Source organism: Mus pahari, chromosome 13 (assembly GCF_900095145.1).
Source record: "Mus pahari chromosome 13, PAHARI_EIJ_v1.1, whole genome shotgun sequence".
NCBI classification, from domain to species: Eukaryota; Metazoa; Chordata; class Mammalia; order Rodentia; family Muridae; genus Mus; species Mus pahari.
In genome coordinates, this window is record NC_034602.1 from 88,908,631 (window position 1) to 88,921,143 (window position 12,513).

The window sequence follows — 12,513 nt, forward strand, 5'->3', positions numbered from 1 at the left end:
GGGTTTCTCTGTATAGCCCTGGCTGTCCTGGAACTCACTCTGTAGACCAAGCTGGCCTTGAACTCAGAAATCCGCCTGCCTCTGCCTCCCAAGTACTAGGATTAAAGGCGTGCACCACCACGCCTGGCTACAAAAAGGCTTTTTTAAAACCTATAAACTTAATATATTGATCAACTCTCTATGTTTCACCTTTAGTATTTGATAGTTTGTTTCTAAAGAATTTGTCTATTTCTTCTTGCCAAATTTATCAGCACTATATAATTAAATGTAAGTGTATATATAATTAAAGTTATGTGTAATAATCTGTAGGCTCTGTAGGAATGTCCTCTCTTCATTCCTCCCACTGGTATTTTGTTTTCTCTCCCTTTTTCATAGTCAATCTGGCTAGCGGTTTCAATTCTCATTTTTACCTGGCTAAGTGCTACCTTTTCCTCCTTTCCTCTGAGTGCTTCAGGTGTAATTTGACCTTCTTTTTCCAGAATCTTAAAAGGGCAACAAGGATCAGGGCTCAGCAGCCCAGCCCAGCCCAGAAGGATCAGGGCTCAGCAGCCCAGCCCAGAAGGATCAGGGCTCAGCAGCCCAGCCCAGAAGGATCAGGGCTCAGCAGCCCAGCCCAGAAGCCCAGAGTGCTATTTCTCCCGCTGAGGGTATCTTTGTTATTGTAATTACATTTCTAAAAGTATACCTGTAAAATTAAATGTTTGCTATTTGACTTCTCCAGAAAGACATCATTTTTCAAGCTGTGGTTCAGATCACTACACAGCTTTGTTTTCTTCTTTCCCCAAAGTGTCAAGAAAATACTCAAAAGGCAAGGAACTGGCCAACCCAGACATGCTGAAGGTCACATGGGCTCCCAGCATTACAGCTTTCAAGGCACGAGGACTGACGGTCAAACCCTCTCTACCTAAATAAGCCATTAAGACAAGAAAAAGAAAAAACCACCTACCAAGAGGGACAGCAGTGCCACTTCAAATGCCCTCCACTAAGGTCAGGGTTACTGTTATGTATTCACCTCAACAGCCCTTGTGACTTCATCTTCGACTCACAGATAAGAATAGAGAGCACTCAATACCTAACCATTTGGAGATTTTCTATGTATTTTATATCAATTTCTAGTTTAATTCTTCTATTGCCAAAAGATAGCTCTAACAAAAGATAGCTCTAACATTTGCATAATCTGAAATAAGACAACTGTGAGTTGATTCTGATCCGTCCTGGTGAATATTTCACTAGTGCACTTGAACACTCATTCTCAAGTTACAGAAGGCATAATAAATGTTAGGTCATAAATGTTAGGTCAGGTAGGTTTTGAGTGTTATTTGAAGAGCCCACATCCTCACTTATGCTTAGCCAGGCATGGTGGTACAGTTCCTCTGTAACCCCAGAACTCTAGGTTGGCGGAGTGCCAGGCGAGCCTGGGATCTACAGCAAGAACAAGAGCTTGCTGAATGAGAAAAAACAAAAGGCCAACTGCTCTACTGTTTTAGCAACCACTGAGAGAGGGTGTCCAAGTTCCGAAATGTGACAGTGGCTTTGACTACTGTGTCTCTTCTGTGCACTCTGTCGCTGAGGCTTTAAAGGGAGCTCTGCTATTAGAGAGCACAGGACCTGGAAGGGCACAGCTTAGTGGTGCATGCTAGCAATCCCAATACTTGGGAGGCCATTCCAGAGCCAGCCTGAGTCAGCTTCATAATGGGGTAAACAGAGGGGGAAGAAGGAAAAAGAAAGAGAAGAACGGGGAGCAGCAAAAGGGAACAGAGAGAGAGAGAGTGCCCACTTGCAGTTCTTAGTTACAGGAGCCTGTTTGTGCCTTTCTGAACAAGTTGTTCAAACTTGTAGTAACAAACAGTCTAATTTGGTTGGGCCGGTCTGTAAGTAATGAGGGACTGTGCAAAGTTCCGGAGCCAGGATACCTCAGAAAACATTCAGCAGTCCACAGAACACCTCATATCCTTATACATTTCCATCCTGTCACATGCAGGGCAAACTTACCTCACTAAAATAAATTCTCTAAAGCTTCTGAGCATAGCAAGCAAAGGGTTTGGCCCTTTAGTTACATGATTCATCCCCTAATTTTATCCCTTAGGAATGGAAGCTATGTGCTGGTGTGTGTGTTCATCAATGTTGACATCTACTCTAAGGAAAGAAGATCTTCACAGGCCAAGGAAGCTAAGGCCAGTTTGCTTCACCTGCACAGGAGTTACCACCAGTCAGTGTACAGAGCAGAAGAACCCAGAACATAACATGAAATTCTTATGCTTCTGGTAGCTTCAGCTCCTAGCACAAATATTCTAACATCTAAAGGCAAAGGTATACCACTGGAAGTTAAGCAAGTTTCACTCCCTCACAGCTGAAAATGGTTGAATGGTTTAAGTCCAAGTAGTCACTCAACTCAAAGTCTAAAGATTTCTAACTGTCTCGGTGACACCACAGCCCTCGCCCCCACGAGGCTCCACCCAGCCACAGCATCACTGTCTCTGCAAAGTCCTTGTCTGTGCGTTTATAGCTTGCTTCCACCCCCACCCAGCTCTTTAGAGTGTGGAACAGGAGTTCACCTTCTCACCACCATACCCTCTCACCCTAGGGCCCACCACAAACACCTCTCAGTAGACATTTGAAAGATGAATAAGTTAACTGTGGAGAAGGGATAAAACTGAATAACTCTACCACTATTTATGGCAGGCTTTGCAAATAACTATCAATGCAAGGTGGGTGTGTACAGTGCTCTGGGACTTTACAGCGACTTAAATAAGAAACCCAAACCACCGTAAGCCATGCTAACAAGCAGCAAAGCTATTTTCAAGGAATCTTTTCAACAATATCTTCTAAAAATACTTCCTATCTAAAAACCTACAAGGTCTGAACTTTTAACTAGTTACACTCTTATCAGTAGTTTAACTAAAGGTACTTTCTCACTTTGAGAATATTTGGAAAATTAAGCCCTCAAGAGTTTAAAAGTAACCAACAGACAAGGAGGTAATATATCATCTCAACAACGTTAGCTTGGACAACAGTTCAAGGCTGCTACAGTAAAAACTCCACAGCAGAGATAAACAAATCTGATTTAGTACAGGGACAATGAAAAAGAAGTAAACTTTAGGGGGCTGGCGAGATGGCTCAGTGGTTAGGAGCACTGACTGTTCTTCCAAAGGTTCTGAGTTCAAATCCCAGCAACCACATGGTGGCTCACAACCATCTGTAATGGGATCTGATGCCCTCTTCTGGTGTGTCTGAAGAGTGCAATGGTGTACTCATATACATAAAATAATAAACCTTTAAAAAAAAAAAAAGAAGTAAACTTTATCTGAATTTTTAAAATACAGGTGGAAACAAAAGGCTACGTCTTGCTATTTTAAAGAATTTATTACAGAGGGTTACCCCAGAAGAAACCTAGCAGAAGGCTGAAGCAGGAGTATTGTGAATTCAGGGTCAGCATGGACTATGTAGGAAGACCTTATCTCACACAAGCTACTTATTAGGATTCTACAAGGTAGAAAGACCCATTTTCCAGTCATGGCTCTAGGCGCTGCTTGTAATGTAATCTCCTCTAGGGCACACTGTGAGCGAGGTGCTCTGTATGCACTTTAATGCTCCATCAAAGATCCAGGTATGTATCACCTGTCTACCTTACTGTGACTTTCGTCAGCTACATCATGATGCCACTTCAATGAGCAAATGTGAAACAGTGCCTCTCCTTCCAGACTGCTGATACAATGTGACAGCCAGCCTCACAGTGCTCCTGCTACCCTGCTTTCCCCATCAAGATGGACCTTTCCCAAATGGAACAGCCTTGTGCTGGTCACCACAGGGGCTGAGGCATTCATGCAATAGCCATGGTTTGTCCAAAAGACAGCATGAAACAAGGATGCTTAGTGTAAGTCATCTGAGTAGTGACCTCCAAATGCTGGAGGCTATGACAAGCGGCCTCAGGTTCCCACCACCCTAACTGCTCTGCAACCACAGATGGCCACCTGGAACTGCAAACTACAGCATCACAGCTATGAGAAACAAAACTAAGACAGATGCTAACCCAAGCCTCTTGGATTCCCATATTAATATCCTTACTGATACCCAGTAAAGCCATCATTGTGTGCCCTAAAGAAAAATAATACAGGTCAATATTTTCCATATAATTTTTCTTCAAATGTCTTTTCTTCTTTTTCGTCGTCATCGTCATCATCATCATCTTGCAGAAATCCACCTGGCTTTGTCTCCTGGGTGCAGAGATTAAAGATGGATGCCACCACACTCAGCTAACTACCATCTCCTTTAAGTTATAGTCACTTCTTCACATTCATTGTATATATTTCCTCATTTTCCTGTTTATTTGCATGTTTTTCTTCTCTAACCCCTTAATTTTCTATATTTCTCAATGAGGTATGTCAAAATGTGATAGTTTTTTTTTTTTTTTTTTAAATTCTTCTCCACGGACTAAGTCTGATCATTGTCCTTAATTCCCAAAGAATATTTTGTATGTTTTGAAACAATTTAGTATTCAATATTATATATAGGATCCTCAGTTATGGATAGTATTAAATATTCATCAATGATATTTTTAGGGTATGAAAGGATATGCATATAAAAGTTGAGCAATTTTCATGTATTATTTGATTCTCAAAATATTCAATATTAATGTTTGATGAATAAAATGCATTTAAATAATAAAAAAAATCTAAGAAGAAAAAAATTCTTCTCACATACATCCCATCGCAACAGTCTCCCTCTCCCACTCCTCCCAGCCCCCCAGCCTCCCACTCCCCCAGATCCACCCCCTAGTTCCTTTCCTAGGAGAAAAGCAGGCCTCCCAGGGACATTAACCAAACACTGCATACCATAAGACCATCACATCAAGGCTAGTCAATGCAACCTGGTCCCACAAGTAGACCAAAGAGTCAGGAACAGCCTGACTCTTCACCTCCATTACACACACACACACACACACACACACACACCCACACACCATTCCTCCACCACCATCCTTACCCCCTACACATACCCCTCCCATTGTTAGGATTTCCAATAAGAACACCAAGCCACTCAGCTATAACATGTATGAAGAGGTTTCAGATCTTTTCATCTGGAGCTGGAGAGATGGCTTAGTTGGTAAATTTGCTTGCTACCAAGCCTAATGACCTGCGTTTGATTTGTGGGTCTGCATGGTGGGAGGAGAGAACCAACTCTCAAACATCAGTTGTCCTCTGACCTCCACATAGGGGCCAGGACAGGTGAGCTCACACACACAACAGTAAATTAATTAAATTAAATCTTTCTAATCTTTGACAGATTGTGTATTAATTACTCCATCCTTTTGCAATCAGCAGTATCCAATCTCTACAGCCTGGAGCATACTATGGCACTTGACTTATGTCCTCTAGTCTACAGTACCTCTTACATAAACAGTACTGGGTACATGTCCCTAGGTACATTTCTGAGGCTGCTGTTCTATTCAAATGTGGTTTGCAACTCAAAGACTAGTGCAGTAAGGCCCCTTTCAGCCAACCATTTCAATTTTACCTTTAGTGAGTCTTAAACAGAAAGCCCTCTGGGGCAATAATGTTTATTTTACTTATATCCCTTACATAGTAGAGAACTCACAGACAACCCCCAATACACGTTGACTATTCCTTATCCAAAATGTCTGGAATCAGTAGTGTTCCAGATTTTCAAGTTTCACATTGGGAAACAAATTTACTACAATTATACAGACTGAGTAGGCTGTACTCATGCATTTAGGAGTAACCTCGAGTGCACACACATACTCATATACTTGCGCGCACCTATGTAACAAAAATGAATAAGAAAGGAGGCCATGAACTTCAAAAAGAACAAGGAGTATATATGGGGGAGGTTTTGGAGGGAGGAGGGAGACTGGGGAATGATTTAGTTATAATTTAATAAATAATAATAGTAATCACAGCTGGGTATGGCGGTACACACCTTTAATCCCAGCACTCAGAAGCAAGTAGATCTCTGTGAGTTCAATGCCAGCATAATCTGTCTACACAGTGACATCCAGGACAGCCAGGGCTAACAGACAGATCCCGTTTCCAAGCTGCCACCATTCCCAAAAAAGAGAAGAGGTCCTTTAAAAGGTAACCACAAACAGAGCGTGGGGGCTCACACCTGCAATCCTAGGGGACAGAGACTCACTCCCAGCACTTGGGACATTCTGAGTTAGAGGTTAGTCTGTGCTACTATGAATTTCAGGTCATCTAGGCTACAGAAAAAGATTATCTAAAAAGGACAAGAGAGACAGATAATCACTAAAAATCAACCAAAAAGGCAACAACGTTGATAGCTAGAATTAACCGTGAGCTTGGCAGTTAAGGGCAGCAGCTGTTCTTCCAAAAACCTAGTACCTACATGGCAGCAGCTCACAGCCGTCTGCATCCCCAGCTCCAGAGCTTGTGGGCATTGCATGCATGTGATGCACAGACATACATGCAGGCAAAATGCTCACACACAAAGAAGCTAGCCTGGGCTACATTGCAAGACTCCATCAGAAAACCAAAATGACCAAGCATTTAAAGTTTTAAAGATTCTTACTCTAAGTAAGTTAACTGATGTGTACCAAAACAACTGCAGCATAAAACATAAAACAAATCAACAACCCAATACAAAACAAACCAAAAAAACCCCACCTAATTCCTACTGCATAACACAAGATCAAATTGTGTGTGTGTGTGCAGATATATGTACATGGGTGTGTGCATGTATGTGTGTAAATTTTAGTGCTTAATTCCTTTTAAAAAGGAGTTATTTTTGATGTGTGTATGTGCGTGTGTGTGTATGTGTCACCTACATGCAGGTTTTTAAGGCCAGAAGAGGGCATCAGATTCCTGCAGCTGGAGTTAAAGCAGCTGTGAAGCCGAAACTCCTCAAAGCATGAGACACTCTTAATGGATGATCTATCTCTTCAGCCACAACTTTAATATTTTTTCGCTTATTTACTGGGAGCACACTTGCCAGAAACAAGTTAGAGAGAATCTTGTGACAGTTGCATCCCAGGGGACTGAACTCAGGTCCAGGACTGTTGGTATGACCACTGCCTTTACCTGCTGAGCCATCTGACTGGCCCCTCAAATTATATGTTTAATGAGCAACAATAATTAAATCTTCTAAATACCTCTCAGGTATTCTTTGGCTTTTCATGGTTGTTTTAAGTGAAAGCCAAAGTTCGAACTATATATACACATTCAAAATATTTGTCCTGTATATCACAATATACCACACGGTAATATATGAAATACTACAGTATCACTTTGTAAACAACCTGAGTAAGAAAACTTACTGCTAGTTGCAAATATTACTAGTAGGCATTTCTTAACTATTAACCTCTGTTTACTCTCATAATTCAAGGTCACTGACCCAACCTTCTACCACTTAAGGTGAAGAAAAAAGGAGAGCCCCAAACCAGTGTATAAAATGTTATAGACCATGTAACCCTTTCAATATCATTCCTGTTGAATGTAGGGAGACTACCTAGGACCCTGTAACAATCTAAACCAGTATGGACCATCAGATGACTAAAGTAAGCTGGGGCCAGTATACAGTCACTCAAGCCTTACAATGAAGGCAACAGCCTCTAGGTGCCTGAACAAGGAAGCAACATTTGTAATATAACAGATTCCAATTGTCTTTATCAGTTATATATGCTCAAAGCTTTTATCCAATCATCACATCTCTGACAGTGAAGGCAAATTCATAAGCAGAACCGTGCTCCCAAACAGAATTACACTTGTAGTATACAGCCCATCATAAAATCTCCCATGTCATTCTCTGAATTCATGAAATTAGGTGGGGACAGAAAAAATTTCATTTTAAAATGAACAGAAAATATGATTTACAGTATCAACTGTTATTTGCCAAGTGGCAGGATCAAAGGTGCCACCCCAAAGATGACAGAGCCATATAAAAATTTTTTGATTACCACAAAACTGGTCCATATGTTCAAAAATAGATGAGGACCCACACCCCAACAAGTTCCAGGCTATGTCCTGTCACCAACATTTAATGTAGAAGAAATGCCAATGTTGTGCCTCCCCAAAGAAACACAACTCCCTAACTGGTGGACACCATCAGCCAACCCCCACCGAGTGGGTATTTTAAGTATTCTATCAGGAAATCATGATAAGTACTAGCGGATCCTCTCTAGGCCTCAGCAGCAGCCTTAGGTATAAGCAAACTCAGTCCTCTTGATAGTCAGAAAAAAAAAAAAAACCCAACAAAACAAAAATGTTGATGTCATTACAAAGCTACTGATTCTTTGCACTCCTCCGGACAAGTCATTCTTGATCCCCAACGCATTTCCTCCCCCAACTCCCAAATAAAGAGCTCGGCAAACAGAGAACCCTCGGGTACCCCCCTTCTCCTCTACCTCCAGAGGCTGCCGCTTTCTCCACCCTCCGGCTCCGAAGAGCGGGCACCAGAGGTCCCGGGCAATTTCGAGCCCGGGCAGTGCTTGTTTTGCCTGTGCACCGTAGCTCTGTCCAGCTGCTTCCTTTCCCAGTTTACACGAAATGGAGCGCTATAGGGTACCCGGGGACCCAGGAGGGAGCCGGGGTGGCGATGTCGCCGCGGCCGCCGCCTCTGGTATGTCAGGGGCCGGGATTGTATTTCGAAAGATCCGCCATTTTCACCTCGTCATCACCATCACAGCTCAGCAGCTTCCCCCGACAGCCGAGCCCCGGCCACCGCCGCCGCCGCCAGTCACCTCCCCCTTCCTCCTGCTCCCGCCCCGGCCCGCCCTCCCGAGCAACGCACACCCACATATCCGGGGAAACCTCCCGCCCGCCCCGCCAACCTTCAAACGCACAAGGGGGGGGGGGAGGGTTTCTAGCGCTCACTGGCGGGTCGTGCCAGACCCAACATCCCAGTACCAAACACTTGGCACCCGAGAGACCCGCAGGAACGCCACGGGGAGTCGTGATCCCCGCGGGATTCCAAGGCCGGGATGTTGGTTTAGGACCGTGTGGAATCTGACACAAGAACAGTAAGACCCCAAACTTTCATTTCCAGAAACACACTTGAGAGAGATGGTAGACCATGTTTCACGTAGATTTCAGAGTCACTGGAGAGCTTTAATGTCACTCACCAACGTTGGCATTCTACTACACCCACAGAACTACATTGACAGTATGGCTACTTCTATATGCATGCCTGACTTCTTGGACACCCCTTCAATTACAGGCGCTGATCATGCAAGCATCTCTCCCCTTAATTTTTAAGAACAAAGTTCTGAACTGTCTTCCTCTCCGCTTAACTTTGACCATTTTTGCCCATGAACAACATTATGTCAATTTGTCGTTGGTTTAAAATACTCAGGTGCTACTAAATTTAAACTATTGATTCAACTGTATAATCACTCATAGCCATCAACTTCTAACATATAGAAAATACAGCTCTTCACTAGAACCCTTTGCCAACTGACTTTAGGAGCTAAGTTTCCAAATTTAAAACCATCTGCTACTGATACACTTGTTCAATGCAGAGAAAAAAAAAAGCTTGCTTTAGAACAAGATTCCGGAACAACCTATCCACCACCCCTTCCAGATCCTCTCATGGTGTAGTCTAATAAGTACCCAAGAGGGAATAGAAGTAATTAATCATGTAAGGAATTAAAAACATATAAGCGGCAAGGTTTCTTAATAGGACCAGCATCCTCCAAAAATTAGCTGCTTGACTTCAGAAAGCCTTAATAATTGCCAGTTCAAAAGCTTTATTCTTTATCATTCAGTCACACTATAAGCTCTAAAAGACCTAACTGAAACGAGCAAACTGAAGGGCTGTGGACAAGGCTAATCTACTGTCTTAAGCTTACCTAAGAATAAGGAAGAAGCAGAAGCCATTTCATTTCCCTACCTTGTTTGAATGACACCTCCATATAAAAGTCAGCAGGCTCAGGCTTAGTCAAGGGCTGTCTCCCACCCACTCCCGGCGCGTTTCTACGGAGAGCCCGCTAGAGGCTGAGCGTGTAAGGGGTTCCCAGTTTCTCCATCTTTCAACTTTATTCCCCACCAACAGCCGGGTCCACCGGCTCTCGGATGGTTGTTTACCGTTGCTTGGCCAGGCTGAGTCCCAGCCCGCTCCCTTCCCCCGTGCACCGCGGGGACACTATGACATTTGGCTGGTGGGCTTCGCGAGGGAAACGGACACACACCCAGAGGAGTCCATACAAAGGGGCGTAGGAAGAACGCGGCGCCGGGCAGCAGCGAAAGGAGGCGCTGGTACGAAATGACACAGCAGCAAAACAGGTTCCCAGAAGCCCGGGGCCGGCGGCCGCTTCCCGGGCCGCGCCGAGAGCCTGTCAACAGCCGCCGGGCCCTTCCTCCCGAGCGCGGGGCGGGCGGCGCCGGCCCCGCCGACTGACAGCCGCGCTCTCCGGCGCCAGCCGCTCGCGGCCGCGCCCCGACGACCCTCCGCCCGCCGCGGCCCACCGGCCCCGCTGCCCGGGAGCCGGCCGGCCGGCGCTCTCCGCCCGCGCCGCCGCCCGCCCGGAGCGCGGGCCCGGCGCCGGTCCCCGCCGCTCAGCCCGGGTCTCCGGAGCTGACACTCACCCGAGCCGGCGGCGCCGCCGCCTCCTTCTCGCGCCGCGCTCCCCGGGCTCCCAGAAGCCGCGGCGGCGGCGGCGCCTCCGAAACACAGACCCGGGTTTGTTCAAAATCACGCGCCCAGCGCCATTCCACCGCCGCATCCCATAATACGCCGGGCCGCCCCGCCCCGCCCGCGCGCCGCCCCGCCCCCGCCGGCGCCCCGCGCCCCGCCCCTTCCGCGCCCCGCCCCGCCCCCTGGCAACCCGAGTCACGTCGTCATTGCGCAGGGCTGGGGGAGCGCCCTGGGGTTCCACGTGACTCCTCCTGGGGCCTCCGTCTAGGGGAAGGCGGGGAACACCGAGTGGGTTCGTGCCTCTGGCTTTGTGACTAAACCTCGGTCGGTGCGGTTTCCAGCGCGCCTCCGCTTGGTGATGCGCCTGAGTGAAGAGGGAGTCCGCATCCTTTCTCAAATGCTGATAAATCTGTTGGGGTTTAGACGTGAATGTTGCAAGGGACGCCTAAAAGCTCCGGAGAGGTGCACGCGGAGTTAAACTTACCTTGAAAGGGAGTTTTTGATCGTTTGTCTTGCAACACACCTTATACTGGTACAATATGGATTCTTTGCATTCAATCATCTCTTCCTTCATTTCCTGGGATATTTCTACATCCAAGAAATTTAAAAAAAAAAAAAAAAAGGCCTTACAATGCGAAACTACCTGGGGAACCGCACGGAGGAGGCGGGAGATAAGTTAAAGGTATCGCTTTCCAACCAAGTATTCCTGGTTTTGAATTCTGGTGCCTCCACTAGTTCGTCTCTAACCTGTTTCTTTTTCCGTGTGCAAAATAAAAATAACTCCCCAGGATTCAGACAGCTAAATAAAAGCGAGAGGGGTCAAGTGACTACTTGGTCATGGTCTCAAATGTTAGTTCTTTAAGACTATAACCACACTTTAGCAAGCCCGGAGGCATGAAATTAGCTTAGGCTTGGGAATGCAAGCGAGAATGTTGGAGGATATACATGGGTTTTATTGGGAATCAGTATTGTGAGCTCCGTTTATGAGAAACCCTGAAAACTAGCCAGAAATCCTGGTGCAATGACTGGGAGTACTGTGGGGGCATTTCTAGAAGGAAGAAGGCGGAGAGATGGAGGCCCCAAATTTAGATTACCCCCACACCCACACCTCACCCTGGTAGAAAAATTCTGAGTTCCTTCCAACAAGCTGACACAGTTCTGATACCACTACTACACAGTACCTAAGGAATGGAATAAGGGCAAGATTTCCAGGTTTACTGTGGGTTTTTTACAAAGACTAAAATGACTAGTACAATCTTATCAGTGTCAGCAATCTGGTTAAAAACTCACGCCATGACATAGTAGTTAACATATGTGGAGAATGACAATTTTACATTAGTCAATATAGGAACTGTGGTATCTAGTGATGCATTATATAACACTCAACAACTGTCCTGAATATTGTAATTCTTAGAAGGAGCTGGAGAGATGTCTCCATGCTTAGGACCATGTTTAGGACCCGATACTGTCCCTGTAAAGGACCTAAGTTCAGCTCCCAGCACCCACATCAGGTGACTTACAAGGCTGTAACTCCAGTTTCAGGGAATCCAACATCCTCTTCTCGCCTCTGAGGGCACGGACAGATACACAACACAGATATGCACATAACATAAAAATAAAATCTTAAAAATAAATGCAATTCATATAAAATCAAGAATAAAATAAAGCTTTTAGCTGGGCAGGGTGGCCCACCTCCGGTATCCTAGCTTTTTGAAGGCTGCGGCAAGAAGATTGGGAGTTTGAATCCAGCACTCAGCCTGCATCTCTCAGTAAAACACTACCCTTTCGGGTACACACACACAGTTTTCTTCCTTTCCTTGAATCAAGATTCCAGGATGACCAGGGCTACACAGAGAAACTTGTCTCAGAAAAATAATAATAAAATAAAAAACAATAAAAAAGCAGCAA

General features: G+C 45.2%; 1 protein-coding gene across 6 annotated transcripts in view; it reads right to left on the reverse strand.

Moving 5' to 3' along the window:
* The window catches only part of Lin54 (lin-54 DREAM MuvB core complex component), a 69,854-nt gene extending 59,151 nt beyond the window's left edge, over nucleotides 1–10,703 (reverse strand). For 2 of the 6 annotated variants that reach the window (XM_021210364.2, XM_021210367.1), the window contains exon 1: nucleotides 10,557–10,703. The gene's annotated coding sequence lies outside the window, so the exon portion shown is untranslated. Of the gene's footprint in view, nucleotides 1–8,377; nucleotides 8,680–10,556 lie in introns of those variants that run through there. The other 4 variants (XM_029545311.1, XM_021210365.2, XM_029545313.1 and 1 more) reach the window with 4 other exon arrangements.
* Between the last annotated feature and the right edge of the window lie 1,810 nt (nucleotides 10,704–12,513).